Genomic DNA, 18,039 nt, shown 5'->3' on the forward strand with positions numbered 1-18,039 from the left:
GTTCTGGCTAATTCAGTTGCCTAGAGAGAGCTTTCTTCCTGGCTTGCAGATGGCCATCTTCTTGCTATGTCCTCACATCGCAGAGAGAAGGCAAGCTCTCTGGTGTGTCTTCTTATAAGATCATTACTCCCACCATGCAATTTCCACCGTCATGACCTCATGGAAACCTAATTTCCACCCAAAAGCCCCAGCTCCCAAAACCACTACATTGGGATTAGGGCTTCAATATGTGAATTTTAGGGGACACAATTCTGTCCACAGTAATACTGTTACTATAGTAATATCAACTACTCATGTTGTGGGTTTAATCACGTTCTCCAAATGATGTGTTCAAGTCCTGACCCCTGATACCTGTGAGTGTGACTCTACTTGGGAACAGAATCTTTGCAGATATAATTAAAGTAAAATGAGGTCCTAGGAAATCAAGATGGGCTCCAATCCAATGCCTGGTGACTTTATAAGAAAAAGGAGGTTTGGACACAGACACAGGGAGAGAATACCACATGATCACGGATGCGGAGACCAGGGCAATGCATCCACAAGCCAAGTAACACCAAGACAGTGACTAACTGCCCGGGCTGGGAGAGAGGCACAGAGTACACGTTCCTTCAGAGTCTTTTTAAGGAAACAACTTTGCAAATACCTGGATTTGGGGCTTGCAGCCTCCAGAACTGTGAGACAATAAATTTGTGTTGTTTTAAATCACACATTTTGCGGTACTTTGTTGTGGCAGTCCTAGGAAATGAATACCCCTGTTGTCCTTGATTCTGGCTGTTTTACTAGTATTTATTAACCAGTCAGCTTAATTCGGACTGAAAAACCCTCCTTAAATATCACTCACATTATGTCACTTCTTTGTTCAAAAAACTGATCAATGAAGGGGCCTCTGGGTGGCTCAGTTGGCTGAGCACCCGACTGCTGGTTTCAGCTCACATCATGATCTCATGCGTTGTGGGATGGAGTCCCACGCTGGGCTCCATGCTCAACGGGGAGTCTGCTTGGAGATTCTCTCTCTCGGCTCTTCCCCCCAATTGCTTTCTCTCACTTTCTCTCTAAAACAAATAAATAAATCTTTTTTTGAAAACTTGATCAATGACAGACTATTTTCTCTAGCTATCACTAAACTCTGTTTATCTTATTTTCAATTTCCAAAACAATTACGTACATGGTTCATGTTTTTCTCTCTTTCAACCAGTTATTGCTCAGAAGCACACCACATTCTCTTCTGCATTCCTGCTTTGTTCCCTTCATGTGTCTCCGCCATCCTTCAGTGTCCATCTCACACTTTCTTTAAGGTTGAAATCAAAATGCAAATCAGGGGCGCCTGGGTGGCTCAGTGGGTTAAGCCGCTGCCTTTGGCTCAGGTCATGATCTCAGGGTCCTGGGATCGAGTCCCGCATCGGGCTCTCTGCTCGGCAGGGAGCCTGCTTCCTCCTCTCTCTCTCTCTGCCTGCCTCTCTGCCTACTTGTATTCTCTCTCTGTCAAATAAATAAATAAATCTTAAAATAAAATAAAATAAAATAAAAAACAAAATGCAAATCAGGCTTTGCCTTCATTATGCTCACATTTCTTATCTCTCTCTCCTATTAGTTCATAGAAAAGTTGGAATCTCTATCACAAAATTCTGCTCCTTTATTACAAATCAATTGTTCTATCTGCACTTATCGTGTTGACTACCCTTATAGGGGAACACGATTTTGTACTTGTGAAACTCCCTCAGGCCCAGAGCAGTGATAAGATATGCAAGAAAGACTTTCTAATTAATTTGCACCCACTACATGCATACTAATTGTGCCCACTGCATGCATAATAAACCCTGCATTTAAACATACATGCATAAATCCTGGCCAAAAATTATACTGTTCTGACCTACTCCGTTAATGGTGTGTCTGACCTGAAGTTTTTCCCACTTTCAGAAAACTAAGAGGAAAGGGAGCTTCATTTATTCAAAATGCAAAATAGGATCTAGGGCATGCGTGTGATCTAACAGGTCATTTTGCAAATGATCTGCTTGAAGAAACGGTGCTTTTTTCCATAATTCAGCACAATAATCCATTATAGTCAGAGAGCATGATAAGGAAACAGAATTTCTCTTCTGTCATTGACAAGAGTCATTTATTGGTCACTTTTGTCCCGAGAGCCACCTCCTGGAAGATTTGAACTATCTTCCTGTCCCAGTCTTGGTCTTTGACAATAGTTACTCATTATCTAGAAGAGTGATTCAGTGTCTAGACTTTCCCTCTCCACTGACAGTCCAATTACGGCAGCCTCAAGTGATCCCCAAGTGCCTGCCTATCTTGGTCTGTTATGGTTGCTCTAACAGAAATACAGAGACTGTGTAGCTTCAACAGCAAAAATTTATTTCCCACAGTTCTAGGGGTTGGGAAGTCCAAGATCAAGGTGCTGGCAGCTTTGATTCTTGGTGAGGATCCTATTTCTGGTTTACAAATAGAGGCCTTCTCCCTGTATCCTCATGTAACAGAAACAGAGATCACTCCTCTCATGTCTTTTCTTTTAAGGGCACCAATGCCATATGAAGGCTCTACTCTCATGACTTCATTACCTCCTGGAGGCCCTACCTCCTAAATCCATCCCAATGGAATTAGGGCTTCACTAAATGAATTTGGTGGTGGTGGTGGGGGACACAAACATTTGGTCCATACCCCTGCTCTCATTTAAGTTAACTGTGCATGCCACCACCACCTTCCTACTGATTCATCTCCTAGTGTTCTTGCCCTTGTTCACGCTCCCTAACCACATGGGCAGCTTGCTGTTCCTCAGACAAGCCCAGGAACACACACAGTTCTTTCTGCATGGAATGTTCTCTCTAGATACACAGTCACCAAGAGGAAGCAGTGTGCCAAATCACTTGGGGCCACAAGGGGAACACTGTGGTCAGTCAGGAGGCAGGGCGGGGAGGCAGGGTTGGCAGCGGGCAAGAGCCTACACTGTTTCCACGAAGAAGGATAAACAGGTTTAGGATTGGCTAGTTTAAATAACTTCAGTAGATTGTGCACCAAAAGGTCTGTTCCTAGTTGTTTCCACTGGCTGTGGTGGGATTAGAACTTGGATGGTGACCCAGAGTATAAGAGCCTACAAAGGAAGTGGCTGAGGGGTGGGCTCTGGATTGGTTGGTTTAAACTTGAAACACATGTTTATGGGAAAGCTGTTTACTCTCCATAAGAATTGACTAACCCTGGAAGAGGTGGTCAATACAGGGTCAGGAAAACCCTAGATATCAAAGAATACAGAAAATAAAAGAAATAGTTAATACAGTTTTTGAGAGGCCTTCCCTGGCATCCTAAGAAAGCACCTCACCATCTGTCTCCATTTCCTTATCCTCTCTGTGTCTTCACAGCACGTTACAGAATGTACCTGAGAGATATTTGTTGTATGTCCTCCCCACACTAGAATATAAATTCCATCAGAATTTATATACAGTAAGGATACTACTGTAACCCCAGCATGTGAAATGTGCTTAGATCTGTTCTCTACCCACAGTACATGCTCAAAAGATACTTCTTGCCTAAATACATGAATACTATATAAATGGTTACAATGTAGCTTGGGATATAATTTTCAATGACTGCATCATATGTGGGTTCTGTATCACCAATAATTACATGGACGTAAAGAAAAAATGTGTTTGATGCTCACCCAGGGCTGTATATGTGAGAAAGTATACATAAAACATTTGAATAAAGTTTTTCAGAAAATATAAGAATGGAAAAGCAATATTTCTAAATAAAACACAATTATGATATATATTATACAATTACCTGTGTTGATAATATATATTAATTAAGCATTATTTAATATGTAACTGTATGCATGTCATTAAGTTAACACATTAAAATCTGCAAGTTGAAATTTAACAGTTTTATCTACATCCCACAAAATGTGCATATTCAAGTTGGTCAAAAGCATTATCCTTGAAAGAATTACCTTATATCAGAGACTGCTTTACATTTTGGCATATAAAGTATGCTTTGAATCTACTTAATTCAGGATTCTGTTCATGTCAAGGCATTGGCTTTTTAAAAAAAAAGGTTTGCTAGAAAGACATTAAAAAGTTAAGAAGAGAGCAGGGACGCCTGGGTGGCTCAGTTGGTTAAGCGGCTGCCTTCGGCTCAGGTCATGATCCCAGTGTCCTGGGATCGAGTCCCACATCGGGCTCCTTGCTCAGCAGGGAGCCTGCTTCTCCCTCTGCCTCTGCCTGCCATTCTGTCTGCCTGTGCTTGCTCTCTCTCCCTCTCTCTGACAAATAAATAAAATCTTAAAAAAAAAAAAAAGTTAAGAAGAGAGCAAATTAATGTCCAGAGTAAATTAATGGCAATCATGTAAACACAACAAGTATATAACCAAGCCTATACAAGGAAAAGATCAGTTCCCTTCATGCAAGGAAGACATGGCAGAGGGCAACAGAAGCAGGAATCACTAAAAGTAATGAGCTGGAGACTCTACGAAGGGAATTAACTTCCCTTCACTACCAACTGTGCTTTGTCCTGAAAGGCCTAGAGGGAGAAAAAAAAGAAACCAGAATTTTGAGACTTGGTGAAGCCTGAAAGAGTGATGGCACAATTGGAGAAACTGAGGAAAGTAAAAAGTGTTGGGGTGGGGTGTCTGAGATCTGGTTTGTAGATTTTAAGTAGGAAGTCATTGCAGAACATCCAAGAGGTCCTGAGAAAGGAGTTGAGCTAAACCAGAGGTTCTCAGACATGGGTGCAAATTAGAATTACCAGCAGAACTTCTAGTGCTCATGCTCTCTTCCTCCTCTCTGGAAATTCTGATTCCGTTGCTCTAGGGTGAGCCCAGGGCCTTGTCCTGGATGTAGAGAGAGGTTATTTTCAGGCAATTTACATGGAGTAATCTTTCCTAGCTGAAGGCGCTGTGGTTGGCTGAAAAGAACAATGAGAGAGGCTCATGCCTGGGTTTACATCTCTGCTCTGGCACTTCCTGGATGTCAGAACCTTCAACAAGGTCATCGACCTTCCTGAGACTCACTTACCTTTTTCATGTAATAGAGAGAACATCGTCTATCTGTAAGACTCATGTGAGAAGATAGGGGTCAGCTGACTTATTATATCTACTCAAATGATTCTGTTCTCCCTTCTCTTTTTCTATATGGAAGTCTTGAAAAATGATATTTTTAAAGCCATTCGGATAGTTGCTGCTTTGTAGTATGTACTTTCCTTAAAAATGGTTATTGACTAAGTATGCTCTGTGCTGATCAAGTTGCATATTCTATTTATTGGGTACTGTAGAGGTAGCAATAGTGCTGATCAATAGAGCTTGTGATAGAGGATACACACTTAAACTTCTAAGATGGACAGTAATTGCCTGCATAAAACAGTGGAAAATGTTTCCTCACCATGCCTAAAAATCCAGATGGATCTTGGAACTTATATTTAAAATGTGTGTGTATAATCTACACTTGTATCAAACACGGAGCTCATACATATCTCTGTGGTCTTCATCTATATCGATGAAGACTCATGTGTCCTTCATTTCCTTAACAAATCTTCATTTCCTTTTATAAATCATAGAACTCAAAATCTTCCATCTTCCAAGTTATGCAGACTCTTTGACAGGAGGAATAATGTCTGAACAAAGAAATAGAGTCCGTGGCCCTCAGTAATAACAAACAAACAAAACACCCAATGAACTGAACCAGAAAGAAAAATTTAGGGAGACCTTTAAGGTAATTTGTGCTAATGATGTAGTTTGCAAAGCTAACTGAATTAAACATTTAATCTGCATGTTCTCATTTGGAAATGTTTCTATTGACACTGCTCCCTTGGCAAACACCCATTTTCTCTCAATAGTTAGAATTTATCAACTACAGCACCAAGAAAGAGAGCCAAATATATGTGGCCATCCAAAATTCTTTCTTACTGTTATGGAACATTAAATAATCTACAGAATTAGAGGATAGCACCCAGTAATTGCTGTAGTCTGAATGTTTATGTCCTCCCAAAATTTGTATGTTGAAATCCTCATGCCCAACATGATGGTATTGGGAGGGAGGTCCTTGGGAGGTATTAGGTCATAACGGTGAGCACTCACAAATAGGATTAGTTTATAGGCTGCCTGGTCTACGGTATTTTGTCAGAGCAACCCAAACAGACTGGGACATGATAGTCATAATCATTATTATTGTGGCTTTCAAACTTGACCGCCAGCTCTTCATGTTGTTTCCCCCGTCTTAAGTTCCAAAGAAGCAGAACTAGAGAGACAAAGATTCATATAAAACTGATCTACTAAGAGAATGAATATTGGGAAGTACTTCCTTATGGGTCTCCCATATTTCTACTTGTTTTATCAGCACTGGCACTGGTTGGCTCTGTTCTGAACTATCTTTTCAAGGTTACTTAGGTAACAAAGAGCCTTACACGCTAGAGGTAATGTCTTCCTCCTCAGCAAAAGGTAAGTTTATTGTATAGCATAACAAAGATAACGTTTCCTCCTGGGACAAAGGTCAGATACGTTTGCTTCTTTGCCAGCGTAAGATTGAAGTTGCCTAAGCTCAAGGCTTCTCTCCTATAATGCACCCTACTGTGTGTCACTCTAATTCCCTTAAGGTGATGCTCTCTCATCACCTTAAGGGAATTAGAGTATGGGGAACCAACGTTAAAATGGAGACATTCAATCTATTATTATTGCTCTTTATCATAACTGTCCTTTGTTGCTGACACAACAGTCTCCTATCTTCTTCCAGTATCCATGAATGGCAGCAGGTGGCCTTGCAAGGAGGGTAAAATCTCAGACCTCTCACAGTTCTTGACAGTTTCAGCGAGAAGGATGGGGTGCTGATAGGGATGTGATTTCCAAAAGAAGAAGAATGAGAATTTCTTGAGTCAATTAACAAAATCTGAAGGAAGTCCTTGAGAACCTGTAGTGAATATTATAGTCAAATTGTGTGCTCAACCAGGCAAGAAGTGGTCCTTAATTGTATTGCCTATTAATAAGGATGAATTGGGAAGGTGGTTATGGGTCAGCTATTGGGAAGTAGTTTCAACACAGCTGTCAGAATGGTGCCTTGATTACTGCAAATGTCCCTCCAGGTGGAGGGGCTTCCTTACCAACCTAGAGGTCAGCCTCATCTCCATCCCATTGTAACAACCAGTATTAAAGGTGGGTGGCAGAAGTTTTTACACTCTACAAACAACAGCTACGAAGATGTATATGGTGAAAAGAGAAGAAATTCCAAGGGCAGACACCAAGTGAATTGTTAATATTTGGGCTGCTAAACTTGACACATAAGAATACGACAGGTAGCAAGGCTGAAATGGGAAATGGGGGGGGTGTCATTTTGTAACTCAGCAATTCCTGCTGTTCCTGCCAATATTAGAGCTATTCAGAGATAAGAAGTCATAAATTCTTTTGCAGTAGGTCTTGGCTGCGATAAGGGAACACTGACCCTCTTGGGGAGAGTTCTCTGATTTAAAAAAACAACAACAACAAAAGAACAGGGGCACCTGGGTGGTTCAATCGTTAACCAGCTGCCTTTGGCTCAGGTCATGATCCTAGGGTCCTGGGATCGAGACCTGAATCGGGCTCCCTGCTCCACCAGAAACCTGCTTCTCCCTCTCCCACACCCCCTGCTTGTGCTCCCTCTCTTGCTGTCTCTCTCCCTCTGCCAAATAAATAAATAAAATCTTAAAAACAACAACAACAACAACAACAAACAGCAACAACAAAGCTCTCACAGGAAACTACAGACATGGCATTGGCTAGTAATTGAGCTCTACCACTCAGGAGTGGGTTTAGACTGCTGATGAATGTAACTTTCTGGTGTATAAGAGACTGACATGAAGAATTCTAGATAAACTTTGTGATCAGCCCTCCTTCCCCGAAAAGCTTCCTTAGCCTTATGTTAAAAGCAGGTGAAAAGGAAAGAGATGTTAATGGAGGCAGCAAGAAGTCAATGCCTTGAATTAAGGCTGAGCCCTTTCAAAAGTTGCCACTGCATGAGTCAAGCCAAAGTCTCAGCAAGCAGGTATGAACTCTGCAGCCCCAACTGGGAAACAACATGGCTGACGCTGTTCAATCCAGGGGACTCCATAGCCAAAATAGATGGCATCCATAGTGATGAACTTGCTGACTGATACAGGGCTTTATGTGGGCTGAAAACATTGGGGCTTCATCTGATTAAGACTTGTTCATCCCCTATGCTGGCTGAAACCAAAAGTGAACCCACCTGGCTTACAGGTGCACAGCTGCTCACTCCTCTCCCACCCCAATCCCATCCTTCTCTGTATTCCAACCTTGCCTGCTCTAAGGATGTCTTAGGGTGACCAAAAGCCCTATGCACATGTGTGAATATGTAGGGAATGTCAGCAAGGGGAAGGTCTGAAAGACTTATGGCTCAGTAGGATGCAGACACCCAAGTCACCATCCTACCTGATCTCTTGGTGAGGGAGGACTCCTGGATTCATCTAATGAATGGGGTTTGGGCAGAGTTTACAGTGGGGAGGCTTATAGGAGGAGTCCTTTGGGCTGATCAACTGCACTATTGTCCTGACTGAATGAATCCTCAGCATTTGGGCTTGCCATGCTTATACCATGAATGCTTACCAGAACCAGAGCAGATTCTCCAAGTGAGGTAAACTGTATGCAGAGTTAGAGTGCCTTTGGTACCTCAGCTTCAGTGAGTCCGTTGAGCTACAAATCTTCAGCTAATGGTTTTGATGATTTGAGTGTCTGGTAAGGGTACGTAGTCTCCACTGAGAGATGCCCCGTAGGGTTTTGGACTTGTTACCTCCCTGATACAACTGGTAGGTGTCCCTCTTTTGAAAAGCTATCAGCTTGCCATTGTCAAAACTGCATGCCTAACCTATGGAAGTCTTGTGATTCTCAGCCTAGTGTTCTTATTTTGGGTAGGACAACTCGTAACTCAATGACAAGGTGGGAGGGATTAAACAAATCTCACTTTCAAGTGAAAATGAAGCGTGAAACCAGCTTGACACCAGGCAAACTATTCAAAGTAAGGACTTGGCTCCATTATTCCAACTGAGCTAGAAACCCTAAGGGTTACCAGCCTGCCAGGAGGCCACCTTGGAGACACTGTCACCAGCAATCTGAAAAAACACCTTTTTTCCCGGGGTGCCATCTGTGCCCTCGAGACTTTACTTCTCCTGGAAGGTAGATATGAACTTCCCTCCCTCCCTCCAAAACCTAGTGATTTAAGAGCTCTTTAAATGTTCAAGGCAACATCACAAATGGATCATACAGTCCTCAGAAAATGAAAGATGACTTTCTAAAACAAAACTACCCTTTGTTATGGGGGAGGGTGGGGCTCAGTGGGAAAATGGAGTCCTTATTTTTGTGGACCCTGAAGGAGTTATCCCTGCAATAAGAACAGACTAGTTAGAAACGACAGTACACACTCTGTCCCTGACTGCAGCTGAAGTGATCAATGACATCACGTTGGTATTGGAAGGCATTCAGATGGGTCCCAACTAACTGGCCAGAGCTCTCAGGGGTGGGTAGTAGAATCGCTCTAGACCTCCTCTTGGGGGCGGAGGCAGAGTCCATGCAGTTGCTCCTCTATCCTGGGTATCAGAATGAATGCCTCAGGCAAAGTAAAAGGGTCACTATGGAAATGAAGGAGAGAACTCTTTACTTTCTGAGGTGGAAGCCCATAGTTTACGAAATTTATTCCGCTGATTGAGTCTGAGACTCAGGGTGCAGTTGAGATCAATATTGCAGGTTGGCCTTACTCTGGAGTTCTATTAGCCCTAGCCCATAAGAAGCCAGTTGAACAGTTTGGCGCCTAGCTCTGTAAGTCAGGCTAGTCAAAGTCAATGCCAAAGTGGTGTAACGGTGGGTGACTTTTTTCAGACACCAAGAGGATGTAGAATTAGTAGTAGGATACTACTGAATGACAATCTTCTCAGGTCTGCCATGTTTCTGTGTGTTCTGTGGTCAGAGGAATTGGCCGCCTGTGTTCTGGATTACCTCGTCAAGGATGTTTGCATGGCAAACCACTTTGGAAGATAGAGATAGTAAAGCCTGTGCACAAAGGGCGGGTATTGCTCACTTCCTGCTATAAAAGGTTCAACATCCCTAAGCTCGGGGAATTTCTCCTGTGCCGAGACTCAATGACATCATTTGGTCCTCTGGGTACAGGGACTGGGAACCCATGCCACAAAGATGACTCTGGCTCCTACCTTGCTATGTGTAAGAAATTACCCCTTGCCTCTGATACAGACACTCTCTCTTCTTCCAACATCCATGAAACTGTGGCAGGCTAGCATTGTCTCTGGCCCATCTCCAGCCCTTCCCAGTTCCTTACAGTGCTCTCAGGAGAAGCCTGCTAGGGAAGAAGAGCAACCCTCTAGGGAAGAAGGAGTAGCCGAGCAATGCAGGGGCTTCAAAGGAAGTCAGTGCTAATCCTCATCAAATGGAGAAACACGAGAGTTTAAATTAAACCTCAAGTCCATCCTACTAGAGGTGAGAGGGGGTGTTTTTTTATCCTCCACACCTCAGTCTTGTCATTGCCTTCTGGACCCTCCCTTGGGTGACAGTGGGGGACGGTGTACCACCCAGGCATCTCCTACCAAGGACGTTCTGGACACACAGAAACAATTCTCCAGAGATTACTGGAGTCTGGATTAGCAGCAGCCTCCACTGCAGCCTACAAATAGGACCCCTGGGGCACCTGCTGAATATGCCACACCTGTATTCATTAAATGCCTCCATTATGGCTAGTAGTGTTCTACAGAGGGTAGATGTCAAACCAAAACTGTGCCATGAAAGGAAGCAATTCTGGATGAGTATCTTGGTGTAAGACAAGACCAAGTCAAGGGAAAACAGCGCTGGCTCCAAAGGTGGCCAGCAGCCCCACGAAGACAGTCATGTTGGCCAAAGGGGAGAACTAGAGAAGTTTGAGGAATTTTTTTTCTGCCTGGACTTTGTTATCTTACTTCTTTCCACCTTTAAAACTTAGCCCCTGCAAACCACCAAAGGGAAAATGTAGCCTTTCGAGAAGTTTGGAAAAATGCTTGGCAATAAAGTTAAAAATTTTTTTTTTTCTGACTACATCAAATACTAGTAAATTGCTGGGGTGAACTGGAATGTCATTCCTGCAGTGCTGTTTTGTTGTGTTAGATAGAACTTTCAAAGTAAAAAAAAGAAAAGAAAAAGAAAGACATAAAATAAAAGACAGAAAAAGATAAATAGAACATTCAGAGGAAAGGTTTGGGGGTGGGTTTTTTTTGGTGTTTTTTATAGTTTCAGAGCTATTCTGGGCTTCCCCTCTCCTAAATGAATAAATCACACCCCCCATAAAAATAGCATCACTGGAGAATGGCAGCCACACATGCCAAGTACTGCATACCCCGGTCCAAATAACTCTTGTCTCGCAGGAGGCTGCTCTCCCAACACACTCGTACCTCATAGTTCAACTTCAGTGATTCCAGGGGAGAAAAATGACAATGTCCACTGCAAATGGCTCTGCCGCAGGTGCCTTCACAGTTGAACGGCTTGATAACACCAAGAGCCACTCTGTACTTTGGATCCATTCGGATGCAGCTTTATAATCTCTATCCACACCGGTCCAGCAAACTATGATCTAGAAAAGACTAGCTACTGTGGTAGAAACGAAAACGAGCATGAGCTGTTAGAACCACATCCAGAAAACTCTCCTTTTGTCTTGTATAATCCTAAATTAGATCAAATGGGCGTAACTGAGGAAAAGTCTAGAGATGCATCCTCAGTGAATTGCTCACCCTTCATAAGAACAACCTGAGTTGTGGAACACCAGGGAACATTCTGAGCAATGACAAAGCCGACGGTCTTATTTATTGACTTACGTACGTCCTTGCAAAGTCGGCTTTGGCATTTTTTATTCGTCTGCACCATTCTTTTTCCTTCATCATTTCTTGGGGGATATGAGGAAAGATGGTAATAGCTTGAGTAAGGAAGCCACATTTTCAGAAATATTAAAGATATGGATCGGGCTGGGATGTGGTGGCGAGCGTGTTACCAGTAGAACACCCAGAATTGGAGTGTGTGACACAAAAGAACGTGGTAGATGCCATGTTCTTTGAATGGGTCAAATATATTTGCCTGCTGTCTTTTCTGGACATGTTTTATTTGGGTGTTCTGGTGGCTCTACAGTGTCTTAAGCGCTTAATAAAGATGTGTGCCCTAAAAGTTGGCTTGTGACTTAATACTGTAGACCCCCTTTACGCATTCGTGTTATTCCCCGGGCTCTGAGAGGGTTCGAGGCTGCAGCCCTTGGTCTTCAGTCTTCTTTCCATATCAGAATCAGTAAGCAGATAGATCCGCATTAATAATTTCATCTGAGTAATGTCCAGATATGCTGAATGCTCTATGACCAAGATAGTGTGATAGTGAATAAAGACAGGATTTTGCAATAAGAATAATTATTATGGAGAAACAAGTCATGTAATAATATATACATTCTTCCACAAGCATTTTTACCATTTCTTTCCTTCAAAATATTACATAGATGTGGAAAAGCACCTGTATTTTTAGTTTTACAAGTCTGCATAAATTAAAAAGTCGTGAAAACCCACAGAGGTCAAGGGAAAGAAAATTGGCACTATCCCCAGAAAATAGGCCTCTGCACTGCTTCCAGTCAGTTGCTCCCTGCCCCACCCCTGTGCATAATCACCCTTCAGAAGTTTGTGATAATAATGTCCTTACCTTTCTTTATAATATTACTTAACGTATAAGTTTTTAACGATTTTATTTATTTATTTATTTCACACACACACACACACACACACACATAACACACACACACACACACACAGGTCACAAGTAGGCGGAGCAGCAGGCAGAGAGGGAGGGAGAAGCAGGCTCAGTCAGAGCCGGGAGCCCCATGCAGGGCTTGATCCCAGGACCCTGGGATCATGACCTGAGCTGAAGGCAGACACTTAACCGACTGAGCCACCCAGGCACCCCTTAATTTAAAATTCTTTGGCATTCATAAAACAAAAGTTTTGCATGCTTCTTAAACTCTGCATTAGCAAAATCATGTCGCATGCATGCTTTTGTGTCTTGTTTCCTTAGCTTAGCTTTATGTTTGCAGAATTCATCCTTATTCACATTTGTAGGGGGAGTCCACTCATTTGTCTTGTCACAATCATGTTCTGGCTACATAATGATTTAGATATGCGTACATCCATGGACTTGTGTGTGGTTTTCAGGTTGGTAACAACGCCACAGGTGTTCTAGAGCATATTTCCAGGAGTTTCTTCAGGTACACACTTTAGAATGGATTTGCTAGATCATAGCATGATTCTTCTCATGTACTAGTTAGCACCAATCTGTTTTCCAATATGGTTATATGAACTGACCTTCCCACCAGCACTAAGTGAGAACTGTCACTCTTCTACATCCTCACCAATACAGGACCACATCAATCTTTTTAAGCCATTTAATTAGAAAAGCATATATATGTAAAAATGTACAAATCATAAGTATATAGCTCATGAATTATCAAAAGTAAACACAACTATGTAACTATCACATAGGTCAAGAAATAGGACATCACCATGAAATTTACCCAGAAAGCCTCCCCTCTACCCCCTCTTCCCAAATACTACCCCTTCCTTCCCTTCTTCCTAGTGATAATTATTATCTGGACTTCTGACATTACAAATTTGCTTGATTTTGACCTTCGTAAAAATGGAATCCTATAGTATGTATGTCCTGTCTCTGGCATTATTCACTCAACAGTATGTATATGAGATTCTTCCATGTCGCTGAATGTGACATTCGTGAGGTCTATTTACTCTATAGTATTCTGTTATTTGAAGAAGCCACTATTTATTTATCCAGTCTGGTTTTTTTTTTTTTTTTTTTGCTTTACTTCCTTTTTTACTTTTTATTTTTTAACAATTTGTTTTTTATTTGAGTGTAGTTGACACACAATGTTACATTAGTTTCAGGTGTATAGCAGAGTGACTCAACTTCTCTCTACGTTATGCCAGTGCATGAGGAAGACTAGGCATGGAATATCGAACACTGGACTATTACAGAATATTACTCAGCCATAGAAAAGGATGATATTGTGCCATTTGTGACAACATGGATGGACCTAGAGGGGATTATGCTAAGTGAAATAAGTCAGACTGACAAATACCATATGATTTTACTCGTATGTGGTATCCAACCTGTTTTTGATAGATATTTGGATTATTTCCCCATTTTTCAATTACAAGATGTGTTACTATAAACATTTCTGTACATGTCTTTGGGTACCTATTTGCATCTGTTTCTGTTGGGAACATTCATACCTACTGGGTAGAAATGCTGGGCCATAAGCTATGCGTGATTAAACTCAGTAGTTAATTCATAGAGATTTTTATAGTTAGACCAACTTACATTTTCACCAGCAGAGTATGGGGGTTCCTGTTACTCAACAGGTCATGTCTTGAGTCAGTCTTTTAACTACAACCAGTCTGAGAGACATGATGTCTTTAATTTTCATTTCCCTAAGCACTACTTAGGTTTTGTATCATACATTTATTAGCCATCCAAATATTTCTTTTATGAAAGATCTGTTCTACTTTCTTGCTCATTTTTCTATCGGGTTGCCTGCCTCTCATAGCTCTCTAAAAGATTTTATGTATTCAGAATATGATCCTCTTTTATATATAGCTACCTTCATTTTGCTAATATTTTATTTAGGATTATTTAATTAATGTTAATAAAACTAGCCTATAGTTTTTCTTTCTTTTATAGTTCTTTCCAACTTTTGGTATCAAACTTATACTAGACTCATAAAATAAGTTGGGGTTATTTCTTCTTTTGTCTTCACTCTGGAAAACTTCATATAAAATTGGTGATTTGGGGGATGCCTGGGTGGCTCAGTTGGTTAAGCGGCTGCCTTCAGCTCAGGTCATAATCCCAGGGTCTAGGGATCGAGTCCCACATCGGGCTCCTTGCTCAGCAGGGAGCCTGCTTCTCCCTCTGCCTCTGCCTGCCTCTCTGTCTGCCTGTGCTCTCTTGCTCTCTCTCCCTCTGTCTCTGACAAATAAATAAATAAAATCTTAAAATTGGTGATTTTCTTCTCTATGTTGTTTGAAAAAAATTCACACATGAAGACACATGTAAATGTGCCTGCAGTGTTTTTGTAAGAAGTTTTAAATTTCCCATTCAACTTCTTTACTAGGTACAGGAGTATCCAGATCTTCTATTAAATCTTGTGTGCACGTAAATAAGTTGTATATTCTAAGAACTTTACACTTTATCTAAATTTCAAACTTTTGAGATATGTTTGTTTATAATAAGCTGCTTAAAAATTTTGATGGTTTTCAAAACATGAAAAGATACTCTTTTTAAAAATTCCTGATATTGGGACGCCTGGGTGGCTCAGTTGGTTAAGCAGCTGCCTTCGGCTCAGGTCATGATCCCAGCGTCCTGGGATCGAGTCCCACATCGGGCTCCTTGCTCCTCAGGGAGCCTGCTTCTCCCTCTGACTCTGCCTTCCACTCTGTCTGCCTGTGCTCGCTTTCGCTCGCGCTCTCTCTCTGACAAATAAATAAATAAAATCTTAAAAAAAAAAAATTCCTGATATTAGTTATTTGTGCCTTTTTAAACTTTCATTAGAATTGTCATATCTTCCTGGTGAATTGGTCATCATAAACTATCTTTTTTTTTATACAGATATTATTTCCCCATAAAGACTACTTTTACATTAATACACTTGCTTTTTTGTGTTTGTGTGGGATATCTTTTTATCATCCTTATATCACCAAACTTCCTATGTCCTCATATTTTAAATGTCAAATTGTAAGGCAGAAATAATTGGATTTTTTCTTTAATCCACATGGCAAATTCTGTCTTTTACTGGAAGGCTTTATCAGTTTAAAATTAATGTAATTACTGGTATTTGGGGGCTTAAAGATAGTTCCTTACTATCACTGAATTTATTATCCTTACTATCCTCTCTACATTTGCAGTTCATAATGCTTTTTAAAACTTATTTTTACTTGATCCGTGAGCTGTTAAACAATAATCATTAGAAAGAAATAAAGAGTAGAAGTTGAAGCCTCAAATGAGCAAAAATTAGTATGGTCTGGGCCAATAACGTCTCAGAACACTGCAATTACTTTTAAAAAGATACATGAGACACTGCCAATGTGTTGAAAACCTATGAAGAAAAGATGAAGCGCTAATAGTATGTGACTACATATGGTTTCAATTCTTCAAAAGAAGAAAGTAGTTTATTTTGCTTTGCTTTTGACAGCCATCTTAAGGAAAATTCTGAAATTAATGTCTTAGAAAGAATGGTTTGTGAGGCAATCTTTAGAAGAAGGAATGGTGATTACCAATCTATAATGTGTTGATTTAAAATTCATATATGATTATCTATATTTTCTTTTTCTGAAAGAATTACTAGACTGTTGGAGCAGAAAGCGATAGATATAATGGCTCTGGAATTCAACAAGCCATTTGACATAATACACAGTGGACATGCTGGGGAAATTTGGGTTGGATAAGATTATAACTGAGCACATTCAAAACTGATGAATCAATGGTTTCTAAAAGCACTGACTGATTTTCTGGGTCCCATCTGGTCCATGATTTTAAGCAATAGGATGCTTATTAAATTTGTGGGTGGTATGAAGCTGTGAGGGGGGAAATATGCATTGAGTGACAGAATATGGTTCAGAAGTATCCTTTAGGCTACCCTTCTATATTCAGGGTGGATAAACATAGGGTCAGGAACTTGAATCCAAATATAAAATTGTTGAGACCAGGCTTAAGAGTGGTATGTGTGAAAAAAGTTATAAACACTTTAGATCAAAGTTGAGAGTAAGTTCAATACAAGGCAACAGTGCAAGGGGAGCTTCCAGAAGGTCTGTGTGGCTACAGTCATAAAAAGTATTATATATCAAAGAGAGAATAACATTGGTCAGAGATACTTGGAATATCAAGTTTTTCCCCCCACCACCCTAGTAATTTTATAACACCTACTGAAATGTGGTATCTCATCAGAAATTCTAGAATGCAGATTCTTCTCAAAGCCGTGGAAAACTCCAAAGACAACAGAAATTCCAGAGTGAAGGAATGTAACGTGGTAATTTCCTTGATGAATGATGATGGTGTGGGTGTTTGGAATACTGTCATCAAAGACTGGTTGTTGGTATGCAAGAGCAAGATTAAATTTTACAAAGGCCTCCCCACGCCCCTAGTGAAATCCACAGAAGGTTGCTGACTCAACTGTAAGCAATGGAAGGTTGTGTAGTAAGGGTAAGGCCTGTGTAAGTGCATCAAGAAAAGTGCACTTGAACTCTGTGTGATTTCCTTTCCCATTGGGCACTATTGGCCCATATGTAAGAGGCTCAGGAGCATGATTACATGTTTAGTTCTTGGCCAAGTTTTTCTTTGTTGTTTTCCCCTCCTTCAGAGAAGTTTTTCTCAAAAGGAGATTAATAGAACATTTGTTCTTCAAGAACAAGGACAGGAGGGACTGCAGTCAAATGAGCGGGCATGCTTGGATAACCATATTTAAATTTTTTTTTTAAATTGAAGTTTTATTTGTTACCAAGTAACAAAAGCACCCAATGTTTCAAAATCAGATGTTTCCACAAAATTAAATAAAAATAGAAGTACCTCATCCCATTCTTTTCATACCCAATCCTCTTTATATGAGACCCAACTTTTATTATTTTTCAACCTCTCTGGAAGCTTTTAGGAAGTTCTTTTTGTTTCCTGAATTTTGAAACTTCATGTTGTTCTGTGATAGTGTGATTTCCCCCCAACTAATGCACATTCTGCCTTACAACTTTAAAAATTGTGATGCCTTCACCTGTCTGCTCTTTACTTCTTTGTATTTCTTGTTTTCTTTATTCTTGTGGTTTCTTTTTAAGTCCCTTTAATTAACACTTTAACAGCAATTAGGGAGGGAGCAGATATAAGTGTATATGTGTTGGATCCACTTGGTTTTCTAAACTTCTCAGAACCTAAAACATGTGAAATTCTTTGCAAATATCTGAGAAAGGGATATACTTTGCAGTATTTTTATATTGGTTAGCTTTGCTGTGATAATAAGC

This window comes from Mustela nivalis, assembly GCF_964662115.1.
Source record: "Mustela nivalis genome assembly, chromosome: 15".
In the NCBI taxonomy this organism is placed as follows: Eukaryota; Metazoa; Chordata; class Mammalia; order Carnivora; family Mustelidae; genus Mustela; species Mustela nivalis.